Source organism: Stenella coeruleoalba (assembly GCF_951394435.1).
Source record: "Stenella coeruleoalba genome assembly, chromosome: 6".
Taxonomy (NCBI): Eukaryota; Metazoa; Chordata; class Mammalia; order Artiodactyla; family Delphinidae; genus Stenella; species Stenella coeruleoalba.
In genome coordinates, this window is record NC_137151.1 from 72,239,515 (window position 1) to 72,257,096 (window position 17,582).

At 39.7% G+C, this 17,582-nt stretch overlaps 1 long non-coding RNA gene across 1 annotated transcript in view; it reads right to left on the reverse strand.

The window, feature by feature from the left end:
• LOC307187467 overlaps positions 1-17,582 on the reverse strand; it is a 223,421-nt gene that overhangs the window by 66,978 nt on the left and 138,861 nt on the right. The window lies entirely within an intron of this gene.

Genomic DNA, 17,582 nt, shown 5'->3' on the forward strand with positions numbered 1-17,582 from the left:
TATATACAATGGACTATTATTAAGCCATAAAAAAGAAATAAAATGTTGCCATTTGCAACAACGTGGATAGACCTTGAGGGCATTATGCTCAGTGAAGTAAATCAGACAGAGAAAGACAAATACAGTATGATCTCTTTTTTATGTGGAATCTAAAAAAAAAAGAGCTCACAGATACTCAGAACAGATTGGTAGTTGCCAGAGATGGGGAGTGGAGGTGGGAGAAATGGGTGAAAGGAATCAAAAGTAAAAAATAAAAATAAAATAATTTAAAAATGTTTCTAATTTAAAAAATAAAACATATAGTATATGAGATAAGGATAAAAGTGTCAAGGAGGGAAAGAAAGTCATCTTGGAGAGGGAAGCTAGAGAAATTACATGTATTGGGTAACATCAGTAGAATACAAGCATTTAGGCAAGAGGAATACATTTAAATGGAGTTATAAGAGTATATTTCTCCCTGAATAAATGAAATGAAAAATGAACAGACCCAAAATACGAAGGAACACTATCATATATCTTATTCCCCAAAGCTTCCCATCAGGAACTACTATGGCAGTTTCTTTCCTTTCGCACAAATGACTTGTGCTCAGCTGTATTCCATGCTTTTGCCCAGGTTGATCTGTTCTGTTCAGTTCATCCTTTTCCCACTAAATCTCTACAACAACTTACCTCTTCTCCTATCCCTAGCTTACATGTTATTTTCCTCCCTGAAACCTTCCTCAATAAGATAATGCCTCACTTTCACCTGGCACTTCACAATTAACAAAGTGCTTCCCATTCATTAACTTTCATATTGATTCTGAGAGGTGGGCATTGTCGTCACTATTTTACACAGGAGGACACTAAGGCACAGGGAACGTAAGTGACTTGTCCAAGGTTGAATAGCTAGAACTGAGACTGCAACTCAGATATTCTTGGTACTCACGCAAACAGCAAATCTTCATGTCATAAGGGACTAAAGTTCTGGTCAAAATTGCTTAATAAATAAGGGGCACTTATTAGCTCTGATAACTGAAAACAGCAGAGCTGGGCAGCACTGGATCCAAATACGATTTTGTCATTAGGGCTCTGGCTCTTCCCTGCAGTTTTTGTCTGGCTTTGCATTTGTCCATGTACAGGTCTCACTCTCAGGCTGCCCCCCATCATGATAGCAAAATTTACCCCAGCAGTTCCAGACTTTATATCTGCGTGCCACACTGACCATAAAGAAAAGATCTGATGGCAGCATTCTCAGAAAATGTCTTTTGAGTCCCAGCTCAGGTCACATGCCTACTCCTAAGCCAATTACTGTGGCCAGGGGGATGGACCAAGCTCACAGTCTTAGCCTACGCTGTGCCCTCAACCCATGCCCTAAGCCCAGCCCCAACCCAGACAGAGAATCACTGCCTAGGAACAGCTGGATCATTAATGGAAGTCAGGGCTGTGGAGCCAACAAGTATTTTAATAGGTTCAATGGCAGTCTTCCACTGGAGCCAGTTACCTGCCCTAGCACTTACAGTGAACAATGCTGAGAGGAAACAGCCCAGTCAGTCCACAGGATCCAGCTCTTCTGGGGTTTTCTGTCACCCAAACCTTAGGCCCAGTCCCACTGGGTTATTACACTTTTACCTTAGAGCTAAAATAGCCCCTCTTGCAGGAGCCCAGAATAAATAAAATTGCATGGGATTGGATTCTACCGCTAAAATGATTTTATAGCCTTTAAAAGCTTTATATTGTATCTCATGTGTATGTGTGTGTGTGTGTGTGTGTGTGTGTGTGTGTGTGTGTGTGTTGTGTAAAACTGTTGATCAAGTCACTGAGGGATAGTTTTATAAAGAGTCACCCATCTGGCTTTTCATAGGAATAAAATCCTATATCATGACAATGACCTTCAACAAAGGTTAAGCATGCAAACTTTGGTTTACAAAAACAATATGTCCATAATTCAACTGCTTTTATCTTCAAGCCTTTGAAGTGGAGGGTAAAAAATATAATCAAATATTTCATTCTTGACATCTTCAGGGAAGGTGTGTATAAATAGGAAACACACATGAAATCCCTGGACATAAAGAGACAACAAATGATTACACATAATTACAACTGCAGAACTATATATAGGAGGTAAAATAGGTTAAGTATGTTGCCCTTGGAAGCTACTTTCCATCAATAAGGCACAGATAGATTTGCTAGCCTCATAATTCTCTGATCCACAGGTTGAATTTACCATCTTCTAATTCCTTGTCACCATTTCAAATATCAGGCTAAACACCTCTGAGGTGCCTCTGGGGTATTCATAACCTTCAGAGAGTTGTTGATAGTGATCACATTTCTTCTGAAGTCTTTGTTGATCCAAAAATACATATTTTGTTGTGTAAGTCTTCATAAATCAGTTTTTCCGCCCATTTATCATCTTTGTTGCTTTGCTCTGAACACTCTCCAGTATGTCTCCGACTTGCTAATAATGAGGTTCCCAGGCCACAGTGCATCATTCCAAGCACAATCTCTCTCATTGTACAGAGATGGACTTCGCCTCTTTGCTTCCTGGCACACTGTTTCAACTTAGAAAGTTCTTATGCTGCCAGATATATGAACCCATGATTCATGTGCTCTCCATTACAATGCCTATGGGAACCTAAGAATTTCCCTAAATAGGTCAATGCTTGACATATAATAGATGCTCAGAAAAAGTCCTTGAATAAATGGACAAATGAAAGCATGGACTCCCTGGTTCTGTCTTCGTTGAATCAAAATATTTATGACCAAAAGGACAAGAGAGACGAAGTGTGTGTATCTGTGATGGAGATGGGGGACAAGACACAAGAATCAGTCACTAATTATCTGGCCTGTATCATTCAAACATTTCTACCACTTTGATTTGATTGAGACATAGTTCTACTTCCATTTAGCACAAGGCTAACTGAAGTTCAGAAAACTAAGGTCGTCACCACAGCGGCTGAACACTTGAATTGCACCTGAGAACATATCTGGAATCTCAAATTGTAGTGCCTGGTGTAGCCTCCAGACAAAACCTATTTTAAAATATTATTGGTAAAATCTTTGTAGTGCCTACCTCTTTAGCAAAAATATTTGAGGCATGGGTTTCTAACTGTGGTTTTATTGATAGAAGTCTTGCCATTTCTATCCTTAATAACAGGATCCAAGGGGATGGAAAATGTGGCAGACAGACTTGGTTTCCTGCTTTCTATCCTGATTGCACTAGTGGTAGTCAGAGTGCCAATAACAGTAGCAGAAGTTGCTATCATTATTGAGTACTGGCTGTATACCACGTACTCTGCTTAACCCTTTGCATATGTTGTTTCATGTAAACCTTAAAACAGCCAATTAAAATAGGCATTATTAGATCAATTTTACTATAAGAAGACAGAGTCCCTTTAAAGGTTAATTGCCTAAGGATGACACAGCGAGCTAGTGTGCTAATTCAGCTCTGTGAGACTACACCATGCTCTTTTGCCCTAGAATAGAACCTCTCTTTGGTTTCAATACCGTACCATCCCTGATGGCTACTCCTACCTTCTGGTTCCCATACACTTCTCATTGAGGACCTTCAGCCAAAACTAACTGAGATACAGGGGGGAAAACCTATTCTCTCAGTTTCACTTAGAAAAGTTTAGAGTTTTCAAAGAGACATTTTCTCTAAGAAATTAAGGAAAACAACAACCCATCAAGCACTTCACTTGCTAATAGGACTAGTCAAGTATAGGGCTAAATGTAAAGGCATTAAAATCTTCTGGTATAGTCCCTTCCTGGCCATATATGGCCATGGTGGCCCAGTTCCCAGGCACTTCCCCTCTTCTCCAATCCCTCTCTCTACCTCGTTCAGTTTGTTCTATTGTGTGGGTACACCGATGGCCTCTGGCTGGAACTGAGAATAGCAGATCAATATAGCAGCACACAGTGCTGTGATGAAACACTGCAGTGAAATGATTGGAAAAACAAATCCCCCAAATTACTCCTCTTTCAGAAACTAATCAAAACAAAAAGCAAGACCAAATACTCTTTTTTATTGGTGAATTCATCCCCCCAAGTTATCTCTACCACACTCTGTCTTTATGTTGCAACTCCAAACCAATAACTACTTGGATTGAAAATTTTTAAAGAAGTAAATTCTTCAAACAATTCCACATGACATGCAAGAGACAACCTAATTTCATGGAAACAGCACTGGAGAACAAGTGAGAAGATTTGGTAGATATGTGGCTCACTAGTTTGTTAGCAGAGACTATAAAATAATCATTTTGAAAGCTCCCTGGGACACACAAAGCATTCGACAGTACTTGTGAAATGTTGGCTGAATTTGTTGAACCGACCTTGGGTAAACCTCTCCATATTTCCAAGCTTCAGTTTCTACATTGTATGAAACAGAAACTTAGCATAACTCCCTTGTATCACATGGCTATTGTGGGGCTCCCCATAGAATAATATATATAAAAACATTTTTTAAACAATAAAACATCACACAAAAGTAAGTTATGAAGAAAAGGAGATGGACTATGAAGGTTCTGCCAATAACGTAGGCACTGTGCCAACAGGCAAGTTGGAACATTAATAGTACTTTTTGCTACTCATCCAGATGTTAGGCACATTCTAACTATAAAAACTGAAGCTATCACTGGCAAACATTCAGATCAGAGGATTTCTAGAAAGAGCAACACGAGTGTTCTCTGGCCTTCCTGGGCCCTGAGGAAGGCAGGAAAACTGCATAGTGCTAATTCTCCTCTAAGAGAAACCCCAACTCTCACTGTTGCTGCTCTAAAGGGAAAATGGTGCAGATTCCAAATATTTTGCTATGGTGCCAAGCTGAGTGAATCTACACAAGTTAAGTCTTCGTTTTTTCACTGGGGAATAGCCCTTTAGATCTCACACTTTAACCCCACTTTCACAGCAATCAAACCAAGCCAGAAATTTGCACTTGCAAATGTTTTTGAAAGCTCTGACTAAGCCATTTTTAGATGTTTTCTAGTCTTCATGTACCTTTCCCTCCCACAGAGCACAATTAAAAAGGCACCTTTAAAAGGCTATTAAAATACATTGATTGGCTTAACTGTGCTAATACCATGGCTTTAAAATAAAATTCTATTAAGTCCTTAAAATATTGCAGACAAGTACTTCACAGCAAAAACTCAGGACAACCATCCGAGGCTTCTTATTTAGCTAATTACTTTAATTCAGTTCATCTTATCATCTTTTATCTTTGAATTTTTTTAATCATCTGGGAATTCTTGGGAAACAACTGCCTTCATGTGCTCTAGAAGCCAGTACTTAGCAGCCGCATTTCTCCCAGTCACCAGACTGAATTCAGAAACAGCAGATGAGACATGTTCATGTTCACACTACTTTTACTTTGTTGCTACTGACACATAAGGAGACAATGGTGTTCTCTCCTTACATCTAACAACTAACATGCCAGAGCACCTTTCTCTCAGAGTTGTCCCAGGGTTTATTTTAGATCCTGATTAGCATGTGTGGTCTCATCCCTATTTATAAACTGAATCACCCCTTGTTCCTGGAGAAATTCAGGAGCACAACACAAACATGCAGAATTCTTTTCCTTGCTTCTATATTTCAATCCTTGCCCTTTTTGTGCCTTAGGCCAGCAGACTTCCTCTCATACCCATCATATGTGAGGTGAGCTCAAGGAAGGAAGCCCCACGAATAGGTCTCATTTAAGGTGTAGTTAACTCAACATCACAGTTTTGGTTGACCTACACCAGGTAGTGACCAGGTGTCCGGATAACATTCTTACATAGTCCACCTGGCCACAGAAGGCAGATGAACAAGAGAAAATGGTGTAATGCATATGGAGGTATTTGTAAACTGCACTTTGTTTTAGAAATGCTAGGTATTTGTTATTGTTGCTGCTGCTGCTGCTGCTGACTTGTTGGGTTTTGTTGGCACTAAAGTAGGATTTGCTCAAGAACCAGGTGCTCTTCATTCAGACTCTATGGAAACCTGGAAATACATGAAGCTATCTTATAAGGTATGTGTCTCACATAAATGTAAACTGTGAGGCAGCTTTATGAGTTACTATACAGATTCAGCTAAGAGATGTGATAATGAATGAGTTATTATGTTTAGCAATTTCTCCACAGTTCAAAGTCTGGGATCCACAACCTCAAGAAAGGAAGCTCCAGGACATGACTCTCTCTGAAGAAAATGTCAAAGTTAATCAAGGCCCTCATCATTCCCCATCCTTACATCTCTGTCTTCATTCATTTCCTCATCTATCCCAGGTGCCATCATACCTTCCCACCTTCTTAGGTCCAACTCCATTAATTAGAAATGATCAATTTATAAAACATTCATAAATATCCTTCAATTTATTCTATCTCCCCAGTACTGAGGTAACTTCCTGTTATTAATTAAACCCATGGGTAGATGAATTAACTATTCCTTCCCTCTACAGAACAGAAGAAAACACTTGTTAGAATTCTATAGATAATAGGATTTTTTTCCAATTTTTCCAAATATTGAATAGACCAATGTGGGGAGAAAAGAGTCTGAGACAGGCCAAGGAGTGTGTCAAGGCATGATGCAGTACTCAGAGAGAAAGACCTGCCAGGATATCTCTCCTCCACTCCACTCAACTCCACAGGACCATGACAGCTATGGGGGGATGGGGGAGACTGGCCAGGTCAGTGCCAGAGCTCTCCAGGACTGCCTAGGACTCCTCATATTCATCCCACTGTGCCTTGGGTACCTCTGCCTTGGCTCTTTCCTCCTCTGATCACTCCTGCTCATCCTTCAAGACCAAGAACTGGGGTCATCTTCAAGAATGATGACCCCAATAACTGGGGTCATCTTCAACTGCTATGGTACCACCCCTACTTCCTAGGAACTCTTAGGAACTCAGAGCTTGAAATGCCTGGTTCATATCGCTACTCATATTCATGCATGGCTCACTAGTTTGTTAGCAGGGACTATAAAATAATCATTTTCAGCCCCCCTGAAATGAAGTACTCATGAATTATTGGTAGAATTTGTTGAACCAACCTTGGGTAAATCTCTCCATACTTCCAAGCTAAGACCCCATGTATGCCAATAATTTGGTGCCTTTCAAACAAGTATTCTTTAAATATTGGTTTATCAGTTATCCAGTGGGGTCAAGAAAATCTGTCTATTAATAAAAACAACTATCTTCTTCAAATTCAAAATAAGGAAACACTTGGAATATAACAATATTTAGACATATTTGGAAGCCTCTCATTCCACTTTCTTATTATCATGTATAACTAGACCGTATTGGTATATTAGTTTTCTATTATTCCTATAACAAATTGTCACAAACTTGGTGGCTTAAGCAATATAAATTTATTACCTACGGTTCTGTAGTTCAGAAATTCAACACAAATCTCACAGGGCTAAGATCAAGGTGTTGGCAGGACTGTATTCCTTTCTGGGGGATCTAAGAGAGAATCCATTCCCTTGTCTTTTCCAGCATCTAGAAGCTGCTAACATTCCTTGGCTCATGTCCCCCTTCCTTCATCTTCAAGGCCAGCAATGGTGGGCTGAGTCTTTCTCACAATGCTATCTCTCTGGTTCTCTGCAGTGGGGAAATGTTCTCCACTTTTAAGGACCCGTGTGATTAGATCGGGCCCAATAATTCAGGATAATTTCCGCATCTCATGGTCCTTAACCTTAATCACATCTGCAAAGTCTGTTTTTTCCATATAAGGTAATATATTCGCAGGTTCTGTAGATTAGGGTGTGGACGTCTTTGGGGCCATTCTGCCTACCACAATTGGTCTTCCCTACTTGCTTGGAGTCAATATAACCAATATGGATAAAAGTACCAACAAGCCATGATAAGACTGAGAGCTACTTTAACACCTCCTAACTGGACTCCTGGCCTCCTGGCCCTCTCAGCCCTCCCCTGCTCTGATCCATCCCTCATGCTGTTGCCAGATGACTCTATGAGTGTAGCTCCAAAGCTGCTATTTACTGTTCAAATCCTCCTGTGACCTATATTACTTTCCAAAGTAAATATAAAATATTCTCTGAAATTTAATGATGATGATGATAAGACAGTGATTGAAGTACTTCTCATGAATTATCACACTTATCTTTACAACAGCCCAAAGAGATTGCTGCTTTTAATGTCCCCAGTTTATAGAAGAACATACAGAAGACAAAAGAGGTGTGGAGAGGTTGGATAAATTACTCTACTCCCAACACATACCTTATACTCTGCTCAAATATCAATAAACTTGGCCTACAGGTTAAATCTTCTGCTTCTATATAATCAGCAAGCGAAGAATGAGTTTCACAGATGAATGTCTGCAATCTATCTAATGATAGGGAACACTAACTTTGAACTCCAATTAAATGAAACATTATCCTCCCCCTAAAAGAAATTTCATTTTGCTCATTAGTAGGCCTATATTACCAAAAATATACACTCAAATATTATTATTATTATTATATTATTTTATCAATAAAAATTGTGGAAATTTGCTTTCATTTTTATTATATAAACACCAACATAATATCTCTTGATCTGCAAATCCTAAAATATTTACCACCTGGCTCTTTATGGAAAAAGTTTGCCAATTCCCAGTCTAGCCAATTGTTTCTCAAATTTGAGTAGAATATGGAACCCCTTTTAAAGGAGATACATTCTTTCAGATACCCAGTGTTGAATTAAACATTTCATTACACTGTTATTATAATTGTAATAACAAAAACTTGGTTAAAAAAAAAAAATTCCTTACACATGTAGCTCTTAAACAACCACAAATCAAAAACTATTTATAAATTAAACACAAGTAAGCTTACAAAACCAATAAAATTCAAATAACATCAATTTGGCGTGTCTAGTCATGATGCTTTAATTAAACTCACAGCACCATGAATATGATATAATCTGCTCAGTGCAGATTACATAGAAGATGGCCACACTGATAGCCCCAAATGTGCTTGTGTTCATTATTTTAGGGTTATTATTGAAATAAAACTAAAATTATAATAATGCATAAAGAGAACTCAGCTGCCCTAATAATACCTTCATGGCCCCCTAGAAGTTCACAGACCCCTAACTGAAACACTTCTCTAGCCATCATGAGCTGTTTGCTGTTCCCCAAACATGCTCCATGCAGCAATTTGTGCCTCTGTTCATACTATTCCCTCCTCCTGGCTCTAACCACCTGCCAGACTCCCAAATCTCTATTTGTATTTCTGGAGTGATAATAGTTCCCAAGCCAAAGTTATGGCAGACACTGAAGAGGCCAAACAAGTCTGTGCCCTGCAGAAAAGCTGTGTGCTGGGGTACTTCCCTGGTTGTCCAGTGGTTAAGACTCCATGCTCCCAATGCAGGGGACCTGGGTTCTATCCCTGGTCAGGGAACTAGTTCCTGCATGTCACAACTAAGAGCCCACATGTCACAACTAAAGATCCTGCATGCAGAGAGATCTTCAAGATGCCGGAGGAGTAAGATGTGGAGATCACCTTCCTCCCCACAAATACATCAGAAATACATCTACATGTGGAACAACTCCTACAGAACACCTACTGAATGCTGGCAGAAGACCTCAGACTTCCCCAAAGGCAAAAAGCTCCCCACGTACCTGGGTAGGGCAAAAGATAAAAGAAAAAACAGAGACAAAAGAATAGGGACAGGACCTGTACCTCTGGGAGGGAGCTGCGAAGGAGGAAAAGTTTCCACACACTAGGAAGCCCCTTCACTGGCAGAGACGGGGTGGTGGAGGGGAAGCTTCAGAGCCATGGATGAGAGAATAGCAACAGGGGTGCAGAGGGCAAAGTGGAGAGATTCCCACACAGAGGATCGGTGCTGACCAGCATTCACCAGCCTGAGAAGCTTGTCTGCTCACCCACCGGGGCTGGTAGGGGCTGGGAGCTGAGGCTCAGGCTTTGGATATCGGATACCAGGCAGAGGGCAGGGGTTGGCTCCACAGCTAGCTGGGAGGGAGTCCGGGAAAAATTCTGGACCTGCCTAAGAGGCAAGAGACCGCCTAAATGAGCTTCAGAGACAGGCGCGAGCCCCTGCTATCAGCGTGGACACCAGAGACGGGCACGAAACGCTAAAGCTGCTGCTGCAATCACCAAGAAGCCTGTGTGCGAGCACAGGTCACTATCCACACCTCCCCTCGTGGGAGCCTGTGCAGCCAGCCACTGCCAGAGTCCCGTGATCCAGGGACAACTTCCCCTGGAAAATACACGGTGCACCTCAGGCTGTTGCAACGTCACACTGGCCTCTGCCACCGCAGGCTCGCCCTGCATCCGTACCCTTCCCTCCCCCTGGCCTGAGTGAGCCAGAGCCCCCTGGCTCAGCTACTACTTTAACCCTGTCCTGTCTGAGTGAAGAACAGATGCCCTCAGGTGACCTACATGCAGAGGCGGGGCCAAATCCAAAGCTAAACCCCAGAAGCTGTGCGAACAAAGAAGAGAAAGGGAAATCTCTCCCAGCAGCCTCAGAAGCAGCAGATTAAATCTCCACAATCAACTTGATGTACCCTGCATCTGTGGCATACCTGAATAGACAATGAATCATCTCAAAATTGAGGCGGTGGACTTTGGGAGCAACTGGAGACCTGGGGTTTGCTTTCTGCATCTAATTGGTTTCTGGTTTTAGGTTTATCTTAGTTTAGTACTTAGAGTTTATTATCATTGGTAGATTTGTTTATTGATTTGGTTGCTCTCTTCTGGGTTTGTTTTATATATAGATATATTTTCTTTTCCTTTTTCTGTTTTTGTGAGTGTATATGTGTATGCTTCTTTGTGTGATTTTGTCTGTATAGCTTTGCTTTTTACCATCTGTCATAGGCTTCTGTCCATTTTTGGTTTTTTGGGGGGTTTTCTTTAGTATAGTTTTTAGGGCTTGTTATCATTGGTAGATTTTTTTTTTGGTTTGGTTACTCTCTTCTTTCTTCCTTTTTTTATTATTTTTTAATTTTTTTATATTTTTAATAATTTTTTTATTTTAATAACTTTATTTTATTTTATTTTTCTTTCTTTCTTTTTTTGTTCCTATTCTTGTGAGCCGTGTGGCTGACAGGGTCTTGGTGCTCCAGTCAGGTGTCAGGCCTGTGCCTCTGAGGTGGGAAAGCCAAGTTCAGGACATTGGCCCAACAGACACCTCCCACCTTCACGTAATATCAAACAGTGAAAGCTCTCCCAGAGATCTCCATCTCAACGCCAATACCCAGCTCCACTCAACGACCAGCAAGCTACAGTGCTGGACACCCCCTGCCAAACAACTAGCAAGACAGGAACACAACCCGACCCATTAGCAGAGAGGCTGCCTAAAATCATAAGGTAACAGACACCCCAAAACACACCACCAGATGCGGTCCTGCCCACCAAAAAGACCAGATCCAGCCTCATCCACCAGAACACAGGCACTGGTCCCCTCCACCAGGAAGCCTACACAACCCACTGAACCAACTGTAGCCACTGGGGACAGACACCGAACACAACAGGATATGACCCTGCAGCCTGCGAAAAGGAGACCCCAAACACAGTAAGTTAAACAAAATGAGAAGACAGACAAACATACAGCAGATGAAGGAGCAAAGTAAAGACCCACCAGACCAAACAAATGAAGAGGAAATAGCCAGTCTACCTGAAAAAGAATTCAGAATAATGATAGTAAAGAAGATCCAAAATCTTGGAAATAGAATGGAGAAAATACAAGAAACATTTAACAAGGACCTAGAAGAAATAAAGAGCAAACAAACAATGATGAACAACACAATAAATGAAATTAAAAATTCTCTACAAGGAATCAATAGCAGAATAACTGAGGCAGAAGAACGGATAAGTGACCTGGAAGATAAAATAGTGGAAATAACTACTGCACAGCAGAACAAAGAAAAAGGAATGAAAAGAATTGAGGACAGTCTCAGAGACTTCTGGGACAACATTAAACACACCAACATTCAAATTATAGGGGTCCCAGAAGAAGAAGAGAAAAAGAAAGGGACTGAGAAAACATTTGAAGAGGTTATACTTGAAAACTTCCCTAATATGGGAAAGGAAATAGTCAATCAAGTCCAGGAAGCACAGACAGTCCCATAAAGGATAAATCCAAGGAGAAACACACCAAGACACAGGTTAATCAAACTATCAAAAATTAAATACAAAGAAAAAATATTAAAAGCAGCAAGGGATGCACAAAAATAAATAAAAATAAATAAATAAACCACACACCAAAAAAAGCATCAAGGGAAAAACAACAAATAACATACAAGGGAATCGCCATAAGGTTAACAGCTGATCTTTCAGCAGAAACTCTGCAAGCCAGAAGGGAGTGGCAGGAATATTTAAAGTGATGAAAGGGAAAAACCTACAACCACGATTACTCTACCCAGCAAGGATGTCACTCAGATTTAATGGAGAAATTAAAACCTTTACAGACAAGCAAAAGCTAAGAGAATTCAGCACCACCAAACCAGCTTTACAACAAATGCTAAAGGAACTTCTCTGGGCAGGAAACACAAGAGAAGGAAAAGACCTAACATAACAAACCCAAAACAATTAAGAAAATGGTAATAGGAACATACATATCAATAACTACCTTAAATGTGAATGGATTAAATGCTCCAACCAAAAGACATAGACTGGCTGAATGGATACAGAAACAAGACCAGTATATATGCTGTCTACATGAGACCCACTTCAGACCTAGGGACACATACAAACTGAAAGTGAGGGGATGGAAAAAGATATTCCATGCAAATGGAAATGAAAAGAAAGCTGGAGTAGCAATTCTCATATCAGACAAAATAGACTTAAAAATAAAGACTATAACAAGAGACAAAGAAGGACACTACATAATGATCAAGGCATCGATCCAAGAAGAAGATATAACAATTGTAAATATTTATGCACCCAACATAGGAGCACGTCAATACATAAGGCGAATGCTAACAGCCATAAAAGGGGAAATCAACAGTAACACAATCACAGTAGGGGACTTTAACAGCCCACTTTCACCAATGGACCGATCATCCAAAATGAAAGTAAATAAGGAAACACAAGCTTTAAACGATACATTAAACAAGATGGACTTATTTGATATTTATAGGACATTCTATCCAAAAACCACAGAATACACTTTCTTCTCAAGTGCACATGGAACATTCTCCAGGATAGATCATATCTTGGATCAAAAATCAAGCTTTGGTAAATTTAAGAAAACTGAAATCGTATCAAGTATCTTTTCTGACCACAACACTATGAGACTAGATATCAATTACAGGAAAAAATCTGTAAAAAAATACAAACACATGGAGGCTAAACAATACACTACTAAATAACCAAGAGATCACTGAAGAAATAAAAGAGGAAATCAAAAAATACCTAGAAACAAATGACAATGAAAACACGACAACCCAAAACCTATGGGATGCAGCAAAAGCAGTTCTAAGAGGGAAGTTTATAGAAATACAATCCTATATTAAGAAACAAGAAACAACTCAAAAACAACCTAACCTTACACCTAAACCAGTTAGAGAAAGAAGAACAAAAAAGCACCAAGTTTAGCAGAAGGAAAGTAATCATAAAGATCAGATCAGAAATAAATGAAAAAGAAATGAAGGAAACAATAGCAAAGATCAATAAAACTAAAAGCTGGTTCTTTGAGAAGATAAACAAAATTGATAAACTATTAGCCAGACTCATCAAGAAAAAAAGGGAGAAGACTCAAATCAATAGAATTAGAAATGAAAAAGGAGAAGTAACAACTGACACTGCAGAAATACAAAAGATCATGAGAGATTACTACAAGCAACTATAGGCCAATAAAATGGACAACCTGGAAGAAATGGACAAATTCTTAGAAAAGCACAACCTTCCAAGACTGAACCAGGAAGAAATAGAAAATATAAACAGACCAAGCACAAGCACTGAAATTGAGACACTGATTAAAAATCTTCCAACAAACAAAAGTCCAGGACCAGATGGCTTCACAGGTGAATTCTATCACACACTTAGAGAAGAGCTAATACCTATCCTTCTCAAACTCTTCCAAAATATTGCAGAGGGAGGAACATTCCCAAACTCCTTCTACGAGGCCACCATCACCCTGATACCAAAAGCAGACAAAGATGTCACAAAGAAAGAAAACTACAGGTCAACATCACTGATGAATATGGATGCAAAAATCCTCAACAAAACACTAGCAAACAGAATCCAACAACACATTAAAAGGATCATACAACATGATCAAGTGGAGTTTAACCCAGGAATGCAAGAATTCTTCAATATATGCAAATCAATCAATGTGATACACCATATTAACAAATTGAAGGAGAAAAACCATATGATCATCTCAAGAGATGGAAAAAAGCTTTTGACAGAATTTAACACCCATTTATGATAAAAACCCTCCAGAAAGTAGGCACAGAGGGAACTTACGTCAACATAATAAAGGCTATATATGACAAACCAACAGCCAATATCCTTCTCAATGGTGAAAAATTGAAACCATTTCCACCAAGATCAGAAACAAGAGAAGGTTGTCCACTCTCACTACTATTATTCAACATAGTTTTGGAAGTTTTAGCCACAGTAGTCAGAGAAGAAAAAGAAATAAAAGGAATCCATACGCCAATAAAGATGTAAAAAAACAAAAACAAAAAAGGAATCCAAATCGGAAAAGAAGTAAAACTGTCACTGTTTGCAGATGACATGATACTATACATAGAGAATCCTAAAGATGTTACCAGAAAACTACTAGAGCTAATCAATGAATTTGGTAGAGTAGCAGGATACAAAATTAATGCACAGAAATCTCTTGCATTCCTATACACTAATAGTAAAAAATCTGAAAGAGAAATTAAGGAAACACTCCCATTTACCATTGCAACAAAAAGATTAAAATACCTAGGAATAAACCTACCTAAGGAGACAAAAGACCTGTATGCAGAAAACTATAAGACACTGATGAAAGAAATTAAAGATGATACAAACAGATGGAGAGATATACCATGTTCTTGGACTGGAAGAATCAACATTCTGAAAATGACTATACTACCCAAAGCTAACTACAGGTTCAATGCAATCCTTATCAAACTACCAATGGCATTTTTCACAGAACTAGAACAAAAAATTTCACAATTTGTATGTAAACACAAAGACCCCGAAGAGCCAAAGCAATCTTGAGAAAGAAAAAATGGAGCTGGAGGAATCAGGCTCCTGGACTTCATACTATACTACAAAGCTACAGTAATCAAACAGTATGGTACTGGCACAAAAACAGAAATATAGATCAATGGAACAGGATAGAAAGCCCAGAGATAAACTCACACACATATGGTCACCTTATGTTTGATAAACGAGGCAAGAATGTACAATGGAGAAAGGACAGCCTCTTCAATAAGTGGTGCTGGGAAAACTGGACAGCTACATGTAAAAGAATGAAATTAGAACACTACCTAACACCATACACAAAAATAAACTCAAATGGATTGAAGGCCTAAATGTAAGGCCAGACACTATAAAACTCTTAGAGGAAAACATAGGGAGAATATTCTACGACATTAATCACAGCAAGATCCTTTTTGACCCACCTCCTAGAGAAATGGAAATAAAAACAAAAATAAACAAATGGGACCTAATGAAACTTCAAAGCTTTTGCACAGCAAAGGAAACCATAAACAAGATGAAAAGACAACCCTCAGAATGGGAGAAAATATTTGCAAATGAAGCAACTGACAAAGGATTAATCTCCAAAATTTACAAGCAGCTCATGCAGCTCAATGTCAAAAAAAAATAGAACCCAATCAAAAAATGGGCAGAAGATCTAAATAGACATTTCTCCCAAGAAGATATACAGATTGCCAACAAACACATGAAAGGATGCTCAACATCACTAATCATTAGAGAAATGCAAATCAAAACTGCCATGCGGGCTTCCCTGGTGGTGCAGTGGTTGAGAGTCCACCTGTCGATGCAGGGGACATGGGTTCGTGCCCCGGTCCGGGAAGATCCCACATGCTGCAGAGCGGCCAGGCCCATGAGCCATGCCTGCTGGGCCTGCGTGTCTGGAGCCTGTGCTCCACAACGGGAGAGGCCACAGCAGTGAGAGGCCCGCGTACTGCAAAAAAAAAAAACTGCCATGAGGTATCACTTCACACCAGTCAGAATGGCCATCATCAAAACATCTACAAACAATAAATGTTGGAAAGGGGGTGGAGAAAAGGGAACCCTATTGCACTGTTGGTGGGAATGGAAATTGATACAGCCACTATGGAGAACAGTATGGAGGTTCCTTAAAAATCTAAAAATAGAACTACCATATGACCCAGCAATCCCACAACTGGGCATATACCCTGAGAAAACCATAATACAAAAAGAGTCATGTACCACAATGTTCATTGCAGCTCTATTTACAGTAGCCAGGACATGGAAGCAACCTAAGTGTCCATCAACAGATGAATGGATAAAGAAGATGTGGCACATATATACAATGGAATATTACTGGGCCATAAAAAGAAATGAAATTGAGTTATTTGTAGTGAGGTGGATGGACCTAGAGTCTGTCATACAGAGTGAAGTAAGTCAGAAAGAGAAAAACAAATACTGTATGCTAACACATATATATGGAATCTAAAAAAAAAAATGGTTCTGAAGAACCTAGGGGCAGGACAGGAATAAAGACGCAGATGTAGAGAATAGACATGAGGACACAGGGAGTGGGAAGGGTAAACTGTGATGAAGAGAGTGGCATGGACATATATACACTACCAAATGTAAAACAGATAGCTAGTGGGAAGCAGCTGCATAGCACAGGGAGATCAACTGGGTGCTGTGTGACCACCTAGAGAGGTGTGATAGGGAGGGTGGGAGGGAGACCCAAGAGGGAGGAAATATGGGGACATATGTATATGTATAGCTGATTCACTTTGTTATAAAGCAGAAACTAACACACCATTGTAAAGCAATTATACTCCAATAAAGATGTTTAAATATATATATATATATATCCTGCACGCTGCAATGAAGATACTGCGTGCCACAACTAAGACCTGGCACAGTCAAATAAAGAAATAAATATTTAAATAGAAAGAAAGAAAGAAAGAAAGAAAAGCTGTGTGCTGTGTACTGGGAAACCTATCCAAGCAGAACCCACTCCTTGGGCAGGGTAAATGACACACGGTCAAGAAGGAGGCAGGTCCCCAGGAGGGAAGCATGTCCTTCTGAGCTCTGGCCATGTTAGCACTGGAAGTCAAAGCAACTGTGTAACTGCCCAGAGGGTTCCTGGAGCTGCCCAACACCCCCATTTAGCCTTATGATAATCACTTGTCCATGATGATCATTGGTGCGCATCTCTTCCTTAGAACTTTCAAGAGCCTGATGCAAGTGCTCTCCCTATTAGCCCTGCCTAATTATTTCTTTAAAATTCTTCAGAGTATTTTCACGTCCTGTTCCTCTTTTTTCTCCCAGTCCCCATACATCATTTAAAGAGACAGTTAATGGCAAGAGATAATGGTTGCTAAGAACAAGGAAGCCTGGGGAAATGGAAAAGAGCATTCACAGGAACTTACTGTGTAATCTTAGGCATTCATTGGACAGATATTTTTGCTCAGTTTTCCCATCAAAAATATAATTGTTACAAAGAACAGTTA